Genomic DNA, 17,756 nt, shown 5'->3' on the forward strand with positions numbered 1-17,756 from the left:
TAGGAAAAGAGTTGCCTGTCACAGGGTGCTCAGATTTTCAACTTTCCTTTAAAATACAAACCTATTTTTTAAAGTATATTCCTACAAGTAGTGTATGAGAGTTTTTGATTTTCTATTTTTAAGTAATTTCTTCTTTGGTATTCACTATGATACTGCTAACTTCCTTTATGTAGGTGGGTACTCAAAATTTGCTTCAAGTCAAAACACATTTGGGAACTAATTTATACTTTTTCCAGTCTAGAAATAGTAGGTGGCATTGGTTTATTTTTATTCCCTTTTTGATCAACTAATTTTTCTGTTAACTTTAAAAACAAAATTATAACAATGTGAATGCTGTAATTTAATTTGTAATCATAGTTGTAGAGTAATAATTTTCTCTTGCTGACAAGAACGTTTTTATATGAATTTGTTAAGTAGTCGTTGTATAATAGGTTTAAATTCTCAGCCTCCATGAGAACATGATAATTTCCTTTCGTCAACATTCAAGCAATACAGATACTGTTTTGGACAGTAGTATGTCTGTGAATGTGACTATTTCTCCTTCTGTTGGTTAAGAAGCATGCAAAGTGATGTACTAAGTAATGACTACCATTTATGGAGCACAGTCAGTGCGCCAGGCACTGTGATAAATAAACACTTACATGTATCATATGATCATTTTAAATCTTAGATAGCCGCTGTTGTTATCCCTTTTTTATGGATAAGAAAATTGAGGCACAGGGAAGTTAAGTAGTGGGCCCTAGTTTATACAGCCAGGATTTGAATCCAGGTAGTCTGGTCTTAATCTATTTTATGAGGAGTTCTTGGAGTTAGAAGACAATCAACACACAGCAGTGTTATGTTAATTTTTAAGGTAGTACTCCTATAGGGCGTTCTCTTCATTAAGTGTGGTTTGGTCTAGTTTATGTTTTTGGAATTCTTTTTTTTTTTATTTGAGTTCACAGTTTACTTCATTGCGAAATTTCAGTAGTACATTATTTCATTATTTCTTGACTGTCACCACATAAGTGCTCCCCTTCATTCCTTTCCCACCCCTGCTCCCCTTCCCCTGGTAACCACTTTGTCTTTCTCCATCTGGCTTATTTCGCTTAGCGTAATTCCCTCCAGGTCCATCCATGTTGTTGCAAATGGGATGATTTTGTCTTTTTTCTGGCTGACTAGTATTCCGTTGTATGTATATACCACATCTTCTTTATCTATTCATCAGTTGATAGGCATTTGGATTGTTTCCACGTCTTGGCTATTGTGAATAGTGCTGCAACGAACATAGGGGTACCTATGTTTCTTTGGATTGTTGATTTCAAGTTGTTTGGGTAGATACCCAGTAGTGGGATGGCTGGGTCATATGGTAGTTCTATTTTTAGTTTTTTGAGGAATCTCCATACTGTTTTCCATAGTGGCTGCACCAGTTTGCATTCCTACCAGCAGTGTATGAGAGTTCCTTGTCTCCATACCCTCTTCAACATTTGTTATTTTCAGTCTTAGTGATTATAGCCATTTTAACAGGTGTAAGGTCGTATCCTAGTGTAGTTTTGATTTGCATTTTTCTGATGGTTAGTGATGTTGAACATCTTTTCATGTGTTTGTTGGCCATCTGTATATCTTCTTTGGAAAAATGTCTGTTCATATCCTCTGCCCGTTTTTTGATTGGGCTGTTTGTTTTTCTGTTGTTCAGTTGTGTGAGTTCCTTATATATTATGGAGATTAACCCCTTATCAGATATATGATTTGCAAATATTTTCTCCCAATTGGTGGGTTGTCTTTTTGTTTTGATGCTAGTTTCTTTTGCCTTGCAGAAGCTCTTTGATGAAGTCCCACTTGTTTATTTTTTCTTTTGTTTCCTTGTCTGAGAAGACATGGTATTTGAAAAGACCCTTTTAAGTTTGATGTCAAAGAGTATACTACCTATATTATCTTCCAGGAGTTTTATGGTTTCAGGACTTGCTTCAAGTTTTTGATCCATTTTGAGTTTATTTTTGTGTATGGCATGAGATAATGGTCTACTTTCATTCTTTTGCACGTGGCTCTCCAGTTTTCCCTGAACCATTTATTGAAGAAACTATCTTTTCTCCATTGTATGTTCTTGGCACCTTTGTTGAAGATTAGCTGTCTGTAGATGTGCAGTTTTACTTCTGGGCTTTCAGTTCTGTCCCATTGATCTGTCTGTTTTTGTACCAGTACCCTGCTGTTTCGATTACTATTGCTTGGTAGTACATTTTGAAGTCAGGGATTGTGATGCCTCCAGCTTTGTTCTTTTTTCTCAGTATTGCTTTAGCAATTCTGTTTTTGGAATTCTTATGTAATTTTCTATCCGTTTGCTTTTGTGCCTCTTATCATTCTTATTTTCCTTCTCCCTTTATTTCTCATTTTTCCTCTCATCTTTCTTTTATATTTGTATATGTGAATCTGTATGACTTTTAAATTACATACAGTTTGATGTCTCATTTTTAGCTAGTTGAGTAACTTCGCCAAATATTTATTGATTAACTACAAAGTTCATAATTTTTTATTATGGCAGAGGATATAATGATTATGATATGGTCTTCATCTTCAAGAAGTTTGTAATCTAGGGGATTGCCAATGTTTACTTATTAAGTTGTTGGCTATTTTCTCCTCAATCTTTTTCAGTTGGGCAAATGTTTCAAATGGTTTTTCACCACATGTTATTTTACAAATTGAATCTCCATTTGGTATGTTCTGTCCATATTTTGATCATCTTTGAGCCTGTTTTGGCAACAACTCCAGATTTAGCATCATTGTCCAAATTCATTAGCATTCTATTTACTCCCTATTTTAGGTCATTGAGGATATTTTCAAGGAGGGATTTATTTAGTTTCTTTCTTCCAGTATCTAGTTTTCTTGCACTAAGATTGATTACTTTAAAGTTATTAGTGTTATTGAAAAAATGAATCCTAAACACAGTATTTGACAGCACTGGTACTGCAGCCAAATTACATTAATTTTTTCAGCTATAGTCCATGATATAGAATCAAAAAGAACCTGTGGTTCATGAACACCTTTGAGAAACTCTTGCCCCATACCAAAGAAGCCTGGTGTATTAGTTTTCTATTGCTGCATAACAAATTACCTAAAACTTACTGTTTTATTTTATTTTTTTTTTGAGGAAGATTAGCCCTGAGCTAACATCTGCCACCATTCTTCCTCTTTTTGCTAAGGAAGACCAGCCCTGAGCTAACATCCATGCCTATCTTCCTCTACTTTTTTTTTTTTTTAATGTATGGGATGCCTACCACAGCATGGCTTGCCAAGCAGTGCCCTGTCCGCACCCGGGATCCGAACCGGCAAACCCCAGGCCTCCAAAGTGGAAAGTGCACACTTAACCGCTGCACCACCGGGCCAGCCCCTAAAACTTAGTGTTTTAAAACAATAACATTTATTCTTTCACAGTGTCTGTGGGTCAGGATTTTGGGTGTGACTCAGCTGGGTACTCTGTTTCAGGGTCAGTCATGGGCTGCAATCGAAGTAGGCTGTAGTCATCACAAGGCTCAACTAGGAAAGGATCTATTTCCAAGGTCATTCCAATGGTTGTTGGCATGATTCCGTTTCTTGTGGATGGTTTGACTGAGGGCCTCAGTTCCCTACTAGCTGTTGGTACCTATTATAAGTGGAATCATATAATACTGCTAGCAGAGGCTGCCCTTAGTTCTTTGCCATGTGGGCCTTTCCTTGGGGCAACATGGCAGCTTGCTTCATCAGAGCAAGCAAGTGAGAAGAGCTAGACAGAGAATGGGAGCAAGATAGATGTCACGGTCTCTAATAATATCTGGAAAGTGACATCCTATCACTTTTTCTGTATTCTTTTCGTTAGAAGCAAGTCATTACATCCACCCACACTAAAGGGGAGAAGATCAGTAGCAGGAGTTGGGGATCATTAGGGGCCATTTTAGAAGCAGCCTGGTAGCCGTTGCTAGCTTATAGGATTCTAGGGTTTTCCGCAAGGGTGCAATTCCTAATTGGAACAGGTGTATTCTTAGATTTATTTCAGTGTTCTGAAGGATCTACCCAGGGTACCACTTTGTTTTATGATCTTTCCACTGGTAATTTAGAGTGAGATAGTGAAAATTATTTGACTTTTGTAGTTACATCTGAGCGATACCTAGAAGTCTTACTTAAAATTTAAATTTTTTTTGTATTGTGGTAAAATATTTATAAGATTTAGCATTTTAACCATTTTTAAGTGTACAATTCAGTGGCCTTAAGTGCATTAACATTGTTGTGCAACCGTCACCACCATCCAGCTCCAGAACTTTTTCGTCTTCCCAAAATGAAACTCTATACCCATTAAACACTGAATCCCCATCGCCCCCTTCTCACAGCTGCTGGCAACCACCAGACAGAAGCTAGGAGGAAACTAGGAGGGGAGCTTGCTTTTATAGAGAAAAAGGAGGCGTAGGGAGGGGCTGTTCTAAATGAAAGTCCTTTGGGAGAAAGTAACAGTACAGGGCAGCAATGGTTTCTCATTGGCTAAGCTGTGATATTTCTCATTTTGGGCTGTTGCTGGGTGGGGAGAGAAATCTTCCTTCAGTAGTAAAGTAGTTGTACTTCCTGTGGAAGATACAAGAGTGTGTCTCTGGAGTAATTGTATGAAATGGCATGAGAGCTCCCCCTGCAGGCCCTCCTGACTCCAGTTTAGTTGAGGTTTCTCTTACTTGTTTCGCATCCTCTACATCTCAAACTAACGTGCTTGTATTATTGCTGATTAATTTTTAAATATTAGTCATTGTCTGTTGGCTTTCCACTATCTAAGATGAGGATTTAGCTTTTTCACTACCTCATTCCTACTACAGTTGGTTTCTTACCAATCTTAAAATTTATTAAAGAGTCTAAAAAGTTATTTTGATTTTTTAGCATTGATTTATATCTAATGATATTTGCTACATTAAAATTAAAACAGGTATTTTAAATTTATTTTAAAATAATAAAATTCTATGGAGAATATTGATATTTTTAATTTTTAGCCACCCACTTGTGTTTAGGTTGTAAGTTTTGACTAGCCTTTCGTGTCTTTTGGTTTAAATATTAGTTCAGTTTTCAAAACCTTTGAAATGATACTCAGATCTGTCTCAGGTATGTACGACTGAGTGGTCAGTCTGGGACCTGGACAGTGGATCTAAGCCTTAGTTCCGTTCTCAAAGTTAGTGATATGCTGTTTAATGTCAGGTCTTTTAGGGATGCTAAGATTGATCAGGAGTCTAAGTATTACCAGTCTCATCCATTCATTAAGTTCTAACTCAAACAACCTTTCACCTAAGAGTTTTGGCAGCCATTGATAATCATTGCCTAGATTATTTCATTAGATATTGCAAAATGGTGAATTTTTAATTCTGTAGTCATCAACTATTCGGTTTCTGTGAAATACAGTTACTACTACAGGAAAGGCAGGATAAATGCTTGATTTGTTTTCCTTTTATTTATATTCAGAGTAATGAATTAGTGCCCTAGCCAATTGTTCGTAATGTCTAACAAGTTGTTTTGAGTATCATTATGAACTCATGGGTTATTAATGTATTTCATATGTTCCAATTGGTTACAATCATTATTCTTTTGGATGTCAAATTTTCTTCCCTTAAACCAGTATGAGCCCCTTCCACTTGGCTCCTGTGCCCTTTGGAGTTGACTCCATTATCTTGGACAAAGTTGGATTTACTGTGAACATAATGAAGCTTAAAACTTCAGGGTTCTTCATTTGCATAGGCTTCTTTCAAGGCTTTGGGACCAAGGCTTTAGTAATTCGTCATATAGATATTGTAAAATTTGCGAAAGTAAGATTTTTAAGAGGAGGGTGCCCCACTTGTAAACTCAGGCCCCACAAAACCTGCATCTTTCCCTAGTCTTTGGTATATTCCCTGCTTTGAAGCGCAGCAAGATTCTAGGCTCATCTTTTATATTTCCTGTCTCAGTTTTAGAGGTAGTTATTTTTCCAAGGAGCTTTTGTTCTTTTTTGAGGGAAATTGGTGTTTGGAACCCTCAGTCTGCATGCTAGGGATGTTAATGCTACTGGGCTGCATTGCTTCGAGGACTTCTCAATGGTTAGAGTTGTGAAACACATATTTAAATAAAGATCATGACATTTTTTCATGTTTTCTTCAATTAAGATTTCAGGATTTTAAGTTGACTTTGACTTTTGTATTTATATCTCTTTATGCTGAAAATGTTGATTCCTAGTGACTTAAAATATATCATCACTTATTTGCTGTGTCCTGCAATATACCAATAATAGTTTTAAAATAACAGAACTGATACTACTTCTAACCATAAAACTATTAAGTGCAGTTTTAAGATTCCTTTGTGGTTTTTTTATTCCTTAAGATGTATCCCACTAGGGATGTACAATCAAAATACTGTATTTTAAGGCCATGTGAATTATTTTTCTGTAGGATTATGCCACAGACTTGGTATGCAGTGGGTGATAGGTTTCAGTTTGTTTTAAATTTTTAGAAATTGTTCACCCTACATTTTTAGAGTTTTTCTTTTTTTTTTTTTTTAAGATTGGCACCTGAGCTAACATCTGTTGCCAATCTTCTTTTTTTTCTCTTTCTTCTTCTTCTTCTTCTCCCCAAAGCCCCCAGTACGTAGTTGTATATTCTAGTTGTAGGTCCTTCTGGTTGTGCTGTGTGGGACACCACCTCAGCGTGGCCTGATGAGCGATGCCATGTCCGTGCTCAGGATCCAAACTGGTGAATCCCTGGGCTCCCGAAGCAGAGCACGTGAACTTAACCACTCGGCCATGGGGCTAGCCCCCTTTATTTTCTTTTTTTGATTTAATTTTTTCTTTTGATTGTATTGAAGGAAGAGGCTACCGCTCAATATCTGAACAAAGTGCTAAATTTCTTGCTCTCTGTACAAGGGAGAGCTGTGAAACTTAGAGATCAGGGATTGGTGAAGGGGGAATGTTTAGGAAGAGGTTGAACTTATGCTATGCAGATGTGGTTACGAAGTGTGGCTCTTACTGACTGGTTGACTTTCTGAAGTGTGGTCGCTCATGGGAAGCTATCATTGATAGAGTGGAATGAGCTTAAAGCCAGTTCTGATGATTACTTATTGCTGTGGTCCTTTCTTGAATTCGGAATTTAAGAGTTTTTTTTCTCATATGTAAAACAAGGTCAAAACTCTATCACAAGATACATTCATAGAAGTCTGACTTCCATCATTATCCCCTCCATCCTATTTTCTCCTTTCTTTTAAACAAAGATTGGCAAAAAACAGTCTCCAGGCCAAACTTGGCCACCCACCTCTTTTTGTAAATAAAACTTTGTTGGAACACAGCCGTACTTATTTGTAGACATATCGTATATGGCTTCTTTTGTGCTACAGTGGCAGAGCTGAGTAGCTGTGACAGAGATTATATGGCTTGCAAAGACTGAGATATTTACTATCTGGCCCTTTACGGTAAAAATTTACTGACTTGTGCTATAGAGAATCGTTTTCATCACTTTTGGCTTATCTTTCCTTTTTTTAAAAAATAAAAGCAAGTACATTAATATACTTAACATTTACCTTCCTTTTACACAAAAGGTAGTGTACTGTAAACACTTTACTGCATCTTGCTTTTTTTCATTTAACAATATATCCTGAAAATCACTCTGTATCAATATATCTTCTTCCTGGACTAGTACTCTCTTATATAGCTGAGCCATTTTTGTATTCAACCAATCCCCTATTGATGGACTGTTAGTTTTTTTGTAGTCTTTTGTGGTTATAAATCATTTCACATATTTTCGCCATTGTACCCTTGGGATAGATTTCTTGAAGTGGAATTGCTGGATTAGTGTTTAAATATATGTTATGTTATTATGCTGAATATTATCAGATTCCCCTCCATGGCACCCAGACCCATACCTTTTTTCTTTTTTTTACTGTGGTAAAGAACACATAACATAAAATTTACTATCTTAATCATTTTTTTTTTTTTTTAAAGATTGTTACCTGAGGGGCTGGCCCCATGGCCGAGTGGTGAAGTTCGCGCGCTCCGCTGCAGGCAGCCCAGTGTTTCGTTGGTTCGAATCCTGGGCGCGGACATGGCACTGCTCATTAAACCACGCTGAGGCAGCGTCCCCCATGCCGCAACTAGAAGGACCCACAACAAAGAATATACAACTATGTACTGGGGGGCTTTGAGGAGAAAAAGGAAAAAAATTAAAAAAATCTTTAAAAAAAAAAAAAAGATTGGCACCTGAACTAACAACTGTTGCCAGTCTTCTTTTTTCCCTGCTCTTTCTCTCCATATCCCCCCAGTATGTAGTTGCATATTTTAGTTGTGGGTCCTTCTAGTTGTGGCATGTGGGATGCCGCCTCAGCATGGCCTGATGAGCGGTGCTGTCACCGCACCCAGGATCCGAACCTGCAAAACCCTGGGCTGCCAAAGCAGAGTGTGCGCGTGAACTTAACTACTCAGCCATAGGGCCAGCCCCTTAATCATTTTTAAGTGTATGGTAGTGTTAAGTATATTCACATTGTTCTGAAACAGATTTCCAGAACTTTTTCATCTTGCAGATTTGAAGCTCCATACCCGTTAAATAACAACTCCCCTTTTCCTCCTCCCCTCCTGCTTCTAGTAACCACCATTCTACTTTCTGTTTACGTGATTTTGACTACTCTAGATATCTCATATAACTGGAATCATAAGAGTATTTGTCCTTTTGCGACTGGGTTATTTCATGCAGCATAATGTTCTCAAAATTCATCTATGTTGTAGCATGGGACAGGATTTCCTCCTTTTTTAAGGCTGAATAATATTCCATTGTATATATACCACATTTTCTTTATCCATTCATCTGTTGGTGGACATTTAGGCTACTTTCACCTTTTGGCTCTTGTGAATAATGCTGGTGTGAACTAGAGTGTACAAATATCTGTTTGAGTCCTTTCAGGGTTTTTTGGGTATATACCCAGAAATGGAATTGCTGAATTATATGGGAATTATGTGTTTAATTTTTTGAGGAACCACCATACTGTTTTCCATAGTGGCTTCAGCATTTTGTGTTCTCAGTAACAGTATACAACAGTTCCAATTTCTCCATATCCTCACCAACACCTGTTATTTTCTGTTTTCTTTCTTTTTGATAGTAGCCATTCTAATGGGTATGAGGTAATTTCTCATATGGTTTTGATTTTCATTTCTCTAATGATTGGAGATGTTGATCATCTTTTCGTATGCTTGTTGGCTATTTGTATGTCTTCTTTGGAGAAATAGGTCCTTTGCCCATTTTTTGATTGAGTTACTAGACTTTTTTATGGTTGAAGTGTTCTTTATATATTCCGAGTATTAACCCCTTATCAGATATATAGTTTTCAGTTTTCTCCTATTCCATAGGTTGTCTTTTGACATAAATTAAAAAATTTTTTTTTAATTGAGTTATTGATAGGTTACAATCTTGTGAAATTTCAGTTGTACATTAATGTTTGTCAGTCATGTTGTAGGTGCACCATTTCACCCTTTGTGCCCACCCCCCACCCCACCTTTCCCCTGGTATCCACTAAACTGTTCTTAGTCCGTAATTTTAAATTCCTCATATGAGTGGAGTCATACACAGATTGTCCTTCTCTCGCTGGCTTATTTCACTTAACATAATTCTCTCAAGGTCCATCCATGTTATTGCAAATGGAATGATTTTGTTCTGTTTTGCAGCTGAGTGGTATTCCATTGTATATATGTACCACATCTTTATCCATTCGTCTGTTGCTGGACACTTAGGTTGCTTCCACGTCTTGGCTATTGTAAACAGTGCTGCAATAAACATTGGGGTGCATAGGACTTTTGGGATTGCTGACTTCAAGCTCTTTGGATAAATACCCAGTAGTGGGATGGCTGGATCGTATGGTACTTCTATTTTTAATTTTTTGAGGAATCTCCATACTGTTTTCCATAGTGGTTGCACCAGTTTGCATTCCCACCAGCAGTGTATGAGGGTTCGTTTTTCCCCGCAACCTCTCCAACATTTGTTGCTATTAGTTTTAGATATTTTTGTCATTCTAACGGGTGTAAGGTGATATCTTAGTGTAGTTTTGATTTGCATTTCCCTGATGATCAGCGATGATGAGCATCTTTTCATGTGCCTATTGGCCATCAGCATATCTTCTTTGGAGAAATGTCTGTTCATGTCTCCAGCCCATTTCTTGATTGGGTTGTTTGATGTTTTGTTGTTGAGTTGCAAGAGTTCTTTATATATTATGGATATTAAGCCTTTGTCAGATATATGACTTGCAAATATTTTTTCCCAGTTAGTGGGTTTTTTTTTGTTTCAATCCTGTTTTCATTTGCCTTGAAGAAGCTCTTTAATCTGATGAGGTCCCATTTGTTTATTCTTTCTATTGTTTCCCTTCTCTGAGAAGGCATGGTGTCCGAAAAGATCCTTTTAATACCGATGTCAAATAGTGTACTGCCTACGTTTTCTTCCAGAAGCCTTATGGTTTCAGGTCTCACCTTTAGGTCTTTGATCCATTTTGAGTTTATTTTGGTGAATGGTAAAAAAGAATGGTCAATTTTCATTCTTTTACATGTGGCTTTCCAGTTTTCCCAGCACCATTTGTTGAAAAGACTTTCTTTTCTCCATTGTATGCCCTCAGCTCCTTTGTCAAAGATAAGCTGTCCATAGATGTGTGGTTTTATTTCTGGGCTTTCAATTCTGTTCCATTGATGTGTGCACCTGTTTTTGTACCAGTACCATGCTGTTTTGATTACTGTAGCTTTGTAGTATGTTTTGAAGTCAGGGATTGTGATGCCTCCCGTTTTGTTCTTTTTTTCTGAGGATTGCTTTAGCAATTCGGGGTCTTTTGTTGCCCCATATGAATTTTAGGATTCTTTGTTCTAATTCTGTAAAGAATGTCATTGGGATTCTGATTGGGATGGCATTGAATCTGTAGATTGCTTTAGGTAGAACAGACATTTTAACTATGTTTATTCTTCCAATCCATGTACATGGAATGTCTTTCCATCTCCTTATGTCGTCATCCACTTCTCTCAGAAAGGCCTTGTAATTTTCATTATATAGGTCCTTCACTTCCTTGGTTAAATTTACCCCAAGGTATTTTATTCTTTTTGTTGCGATTGTGAATGGTATTGTATTCTTGAGTTCTTTTTCTGTTGGTTCATTACTGGAGTATAGAAAGGCTACTGATTTATGCAAATTGATTGTATACCCTGCAACTTTGCTGTAGTTGTTGATTACTTCTAAGAGTTTTCCAATGGATTCTTTGGGCTTTTCTATATATAAGATCATGTCGTCTGCAAACAGCGAGAGTTTCACTTCTTCTCTCCCTATTTGGATTCCTTTTATTCCTTTTTCTTGCCTGATTGCTCTGGCCACAACCTCCAGTACTATGTTAAATAAGAGTGATGATAGAGGGCATCCTTGCCTCGTTCCTGTTTTCAGGGGGATGGCGTTCAGTTTTTGCCCATTGAGTATGATGTTGGCTATGGGTTTGTCGTGTATGGCCTTTATTATGTTGAGGTAGTTTCCTTCTATGCCCATTTTGTTCAGAGTTTTTATCATAAATGGCTGTTGGATCTTGTCAAATGCCTTCTCTGCATCTATTGAGATGGTCATGTGGTTTTTATTCCTCAGTTTGTTGATGTGGTGTATCATGTTGATTGATTTGTGGATGTTGAACCATCCCTGTGTCCCTGGTATGAATCCCACCTGATCATGATGTATGATTCTTTTGATGAATTGCTGAATTCTGGTTGCCAAAATTTTGTTGAGAATTTTTGCATCTATGTTCATCAGTGATATTGGCCTGTAGTTCTCTTTTTTCGTGGTGTCCTTGTCAGGTTTTGGTATCAGCATGATGTTGGCCTCATAGAATGTGTTAGGAAGTGTTCCATCTTCCCTAATTTTTTGGAATAGCTTGAAAAGGATAGGTATTAAATCCTCTCTGAAAGTTTGGTAGAATTCCCCAGGAAAGCCATCTGGTCCTGGGGTTTTATTCTTTGGGATGTTTTTGATTGCTGTTTCAATCTCTTTCCTTGTGATTGCTCTGTTCAAATTGTCTGCCTCTTCTTGAGTGAGCTTTGGGAGATTGTAGGAGTCCAAGAATTTATCCATTTCCTCTAGGTTATCCATTCTGTTGGCATATAGTTTTTTGTAGTATTCTCTTATAATCTGTTGTATTTCTGCAGAGTCTGTTCTTATTTCTCCTCGCTCATTTCTGATTTTGTTTATTTGAGCTTTCTCCCTTTTTTTCTTTGTAAGTCTGGCTAGTGGTTTGTCAATTTTATCTATCTTCTCAAAAAACCAGCTCTTTGTCTCATTGATCCTTTCTACTGCTTTTTTTGTTTCAATAGTATTTATTTCTGCTCTGATTTTTATTATTTCTCTCCTTCTGCTGACTTTGGGCTTCATTTGTTCTTTTTTCTCTAGTTCAGTTAGGTGTGCTTTAAGGTTGCTTACTTGGGATTTTTCTTGTTTGTTAAGATGTGCCTGTATTGCGATGAATTTTCCTCTTAATACAGCTTTTGCTGTATCCCATATGAGTTGGTATGGCATGCTATCATGTTCATTTGTTTCCAGGTATTTTTTTATTTCTTGTTTAATTTCTTCAATGATCCATTGCTTGTTCAGTAGTGTGTTGTTTAGTCTCCACATCTTTGTGCCTTTCTCAGCTTTTTTCTTGTAATTAATTTCTAGCCTTATAGCACTATGATCTGAGAAGATGCTTGTTATTATTTCAATTTTTTTAAATTTGTAGAGGCTTGCCTTGTTTCCCGACATATGGTCTATCCTAGAGAATGTTCCATGTGCACTTGAGAAGAATGTGTATTCAGCTCTTTCAGGGTGGAGTGATCTATATATGTCTATTAAGTCCAATTGTTTTAGTTTTTCATTTAGCTCCACTATTTCCTTGTTGATTTTTCTGTCTGGATGATCTGTCCATTGCTGTGAGTGGGGTGTTGAGGTCCCCTACTATTATTGTGTTGTTTTTAACATCTTCCTTTAGGTCTGTTAATAGTTGCTTTATGAATCTTGGTGCTCCTGTGTTGGGTGCATAGATATTTATAAGCGTTATTTCTTCTTGATGAAGTGTCCCTTTGATCATTATATATTGTCCCTCTGTGTCTCTCTTTACCTGTCTTATTTTGAAATGCACTTGGTCTGATATGAGAATTGCAACACCTGCCTTTTTTTCCTTGCTATTTGCTTGAAGTATTGTCCTCCACCCCTTCACCCTGAGTCTGTGTTTGTCCTTGGGGCTGAGGTGTGTTTCCTGGAGGCAACAAATTGTTGTGTCATGTTCTTTAATCCACTTTGCCACTCTGTGTCTTTTTATTGGAGAGTTCAATCCGTTCACATTGAGAGTGATTATTGATGCATGTGGACTTAGTGCTGTTAATCTGTCGCTCATTATCTTGTTTTCCTGCATTTCTTTTCCTGTTTACTTTAGACTACCCATTTAATACTGCAATTTTGTATGCTGGGTTTCTTAGATTTTTCCTTATTTATGATTTGTGACTCTCTTCTGTACTTTATTTTAGTGTCTACCTTGAAGTTTGTATTTAGAATCTCATGTATAATATAGTCGATTCTCTGGTGGTCTCTTAGCTACTTGACCAATACTCATTTAGACCCTTTGCTCTTCCCCTCCTAAATAATTATTTTCATTTTTTATTCCAACTCGTCTTATTAATTGGTAGTTAGAGTGCTAAGATCGTCCTTGTTTTGGTAGTTTCCTTACCTTTACCCTAATGCTATAATTGCATATTTGCTATCCTGTTCTGGTTCTATCCATCGGTCTCCCTAGTCTGTGGATTGTGTTCCCTTTCTCCCTTTTTTCTTTTTTCAGGTATGAGAGCCTTCTTGAGGATTTCTTGTAATGGACGGATTTTAGTTACAAATTCCCTTAACTTTTGTTTGTCTGGAAAAGATTTAATTTCTCCCTCATATCTGAAGGAAATTCTTGCTGCATAGAGTATTCTTGGCTGAAGATTTTTATCCTTTAAAGCTTTGAATATGTCACTCCATTCTCTCCTAGCTTGTAGGGTTTCTGTAGAGAAATCCGCTGACAGTCTGATAGGGGCTCCTTTATAGGTTATTCTCTTTTTTTTCCTTACTTCCCTGAGTATTCTTTCCTTATCATTCCTTTTTGCCAACTTTACTACTATGTGCCTTGGGGTAGCTCTTTTTACATTGACAAATCTAGGAGATCTAAAACCCTCCTCTACACACATTTCTCCGTCGATCCCTAGATTTGGGAAGTTCTCTTCAATAATTTCGTTAAGCACACTTTCTGCTCCATTTTTCTTTTCCATATTCTCGGGAATTCCTATGATCCTTATATTCTTACTCCTCATTGAATCCATTATCTCTCGGAGATTTTCCTCATTTTTTTTTAATTCTTAGTTGTCTTTCTTCCTCTGGCGCCATTCAGCCTGTCTATCTTCGATTATGCTAATTTTCTCCTCTATGTTGTCTACACGGGCATTCAGAGAATCCGTATTCTGTTTTATCTGGTCCATTGTGTTTTTCATTTCAAGTAATTCTGTTTGATTTTTCTTTATGATTTCAATCTCTTTTGTGAAGTAACTCCAGAACTCGGCTTGTTTCTCTTTCTCTCTACCGCATTGAGTTTTTTGATTATAGCTGCTCTGAACTCATTGTCACTTAGTTCACCTAAGTCCAAGTCCTCAGGACTTAATTCTGTGTTTTTATTGTTTTCCTTCTGGTCTGGGGCTTTTATAAATTGCTGGATGGTAGAGGAGCGGTTTTTTCTCATGGTGGTAGAATTCAGTTGCAGTTACAGCCTGTCGCCACTAGATGGGGGTCGAGAGCCACGTGTTATGAGCTCTCCGCCTTGGGGCAAGATGGCTGCACCCACTGGCTTTGCTGGGGGGGAGGGGCTTTTACTCACACGTGCTGGTCTGGGTTCAGATCAGTTCTGTTCTCTGGTCTCCCAAGGCCCTGGGTTCATGGGGTCCCCATGGATGGAAGCTTTACCCCCGTCAGTGGGTCTCCACTGAATCAGCGTCAGGAGTGCTGGATGATCCCCCGGTCGCGTGGCCCCTCCCCCGCTCCTTCCCGACCTGCGCTGCAGCGATCGCAGACTCTAGGGGAGGGAGCTATGTTCTCTCCTACCGTTCCAGCGCCTCCGAGGCCATCTGCAAGGTTTATGATCTCCGCCTTCTTGGTATTGTAGGTCTCTAACGAGCTGGCATTATGTTTATTCTCTGAAATTCAGTTCTTCCAATCTTTTGTTGTATTTTGGAGGGGAGAGAATCCCGGGTTAGCTCACCCCGCCATTTTGCTCCACCCCTTCTCCTCCATAAATTTTAAAAATTTTGATGAAGTTCAATTTTTATCTATTTTTCTTTCGTTTGTTGTGCTTTAGGATCATATCTAATAAATTACTGCTTAATCCGAGGTCATGGAGATTTATGCCTGTGATTTCTGTAAGAGTCTTTTAGTTTTAGCCTTTACATTTAGGTCTTTGATCCATTTTGAGTTAATTTTTGTATATGATGTTAGGTAGGAATACAAATTCATTTTTTTTTGCATGGATATGTAGTTTTCCCTGAACCATTTGTTAAAAAGAACTATAGATCTTTTTAATCTATGCATCTTTTGTTTTTTACTTTTAACATAGAGTATTGCAAACATACACAGAAATAGATAGTATAATAGATTCCCATGTATCCATTATACAATTGTAAAAATTATATAAAAGTTCTATCGTTCATATGTCATCTAATCCTCCACCCCCAGCACAACTCCTTTTCCTCTTAGAGTGCTTTAAGGCAAATCCAAGACTTTTTATCACTTTGTACATTGGTAGTTTATGTATCTCTTACAGAGAAATACTTTTTAACATAACCACACCACTAGTATTACACCCTACGAAATTACCAATTATTCCTTTATATCATACCTAGTACCTGCTCAATTTTCTCTGATTGCTAGTTGTTTACTTAGGTTGATATATATCTTGTTTCTTGTAATGTGTATTTTCCGTGCCATTTATTTGTTAGAGAAACTGGATGATTTTGTCCTTTAGGATCTCTAGCATCATGAATTTAGCTCATTGTATCCTTATGTTGACATTTAACAAGTGTCTCTATTCCCCTTATTTTTGTAACCTGATAATTAGATCTAGAAGCTTGATTAGATACTTGTTTTGTTTTGTTTTTGTTTTTTAGGCAAGAGACTTCATGGGTGGTACTAAGAAAATTTTGTTGCATTATATCAGGAAGCACTTATGTTTTATTGTCCTGCTTTTTAGTGATGTTAAGATTGATCAATGAATTTAACTTGATCCTTCTGTATTAAAGTTCCACTTTTACCTTATAGTTTTAGCAACCATGGATGGTTGTTGCCTAGATTTATTATTTAACCAGGGAATGGAAAATAGTGATTTTCTAATTCTGTAGTTTCTTCTGCATTTGTTAGCTGTGATTATTCTCTAAGGAAAAAGTTGTCCTCCATCATCTCTTTGGTTTCCCAGAAATAGTGTTCATACCAGAAAAGCAGGATAAATGCTTGATTCTTTCTATTTATTTGCCAATTTTCAGTATAATGAGTTGTACTCTAGCAACCTCCAAAATTGACCAATGAGGAATTTTCTTTTTTGGGTGTCATTATGAACTCATGGGTGTTTATATTTTTGAAGTTTTTCAATCATTGCAGACACCATTCTCATATATGCTCAAATTGTTGCATCTTTGGCAAATGAGAATCTTTTCAGTTGTCTCTGATTTCCTTTTGACTTGCCTGTAGTAGTACTGTTAAAATTTTTGCTGTTGGATTTGACAAGATGTCACAAATTCATTTTGTGCAATTTCCTATGCCAAACCTGGAGTGAGTCATTTTTCCAAGGGGCCCTGATTTCATTTAGTGGGAAATGATGTTTAGAATCCACAATCCAGAGGCAGGGGTGCACATTGCTACTGGGTTATCATTATTTTTAGACCTCTTCGGGCCAATCATCATGCCAAATCTTCTATCATAATTTCTGGATTGTCTGATCCTTGTTATGTAGCTGATTCCTAAGGGCATTTCCTGGAAACAGTATTCTTTGAATTCTGTGTGTTCATAACTGTTTGTTTCTGTTAGCCTTGAAGGTTAGTTTGACAGGATAGAACATCCTTGGCTCACTTTTTTTTTTTTTTTTTGAGGAAGATTAGCCCTGAGCCAACATCTGCGGACAATCCTCCTCTTTTTGCTGAGGAAGACTGGCCCTGAGCTCACATCCGTGCCCATCTTCCTCCACTTTTTATATGTGGGATGCCTACCACAGCATGGCTTGCCAAGTAGTGCCATCTCCACACCTTGGATCTGAACGGGCAAACCCCAGGCCACCAAAGCAGAAAGTGTGCACTTAACCACTGCACTAGTGGGCCGGCCCCTTGGCTCACTTTTTATTTCCTTGAGTGTTTAAAGATATAATCTCATTGTCTACTGGTATAAGTTGTTTGTACCAATGTCTTTTGTCAGTCCAATTTTCTTTGCCTTATAAATAACTTGGACTTTCTGCACAGATGCCCAGTGAATTTTTTTCCCTTTTAAAATCCAGTAGTTTTTACTAGACTTTGTCTTGGTATTGACATTCTGAGTTGTTTTCCCAGGTATGTGGTATACCATTTCAACATGCAGATTTAGCTTTTTTTTAAATTCTCAAAAAATTTTTGTGAATTATAGTGGCTAGTATTTGTTGTATTTCATAGATTTGGTTTTCTTTTTTGGGGCCTTCTATAATATATATTTTGTATTTAGTTTGCCTTTTATTTATCATTTTTAACTTTCAAGTTT

The 17,756-nt window shown here is 37.3% G+C and overlaps 1 protein-coding gene across 11 annotated transcripts in view; it reads left to right on the forward strand.

Annotated features, from left to right (window-relative positions):
- TTBK2 (tau tubulin kinase 2) overlaps positions 1–17,756 on the forward strand; it is a 142,513-nt gene that overhangs the window by 11,723 nt on the left and 113,034 nt on the right. The window lies entirely within an intron of this gene.

This window comes from Equus caballus, chromosome 1 (genome assembly GCF_041296265.1).
Source record: "Equus caballus isolate H_3958 breed thoroughbred chromosome 1, TB-T2T, whole genome shotgun sequence".
NCBI classification, from domain to species: Eukaryota; Metazoa; Chordata; class Mammalia; order Perissodactyla; family Equidae; genus Equus; species Equus caballus.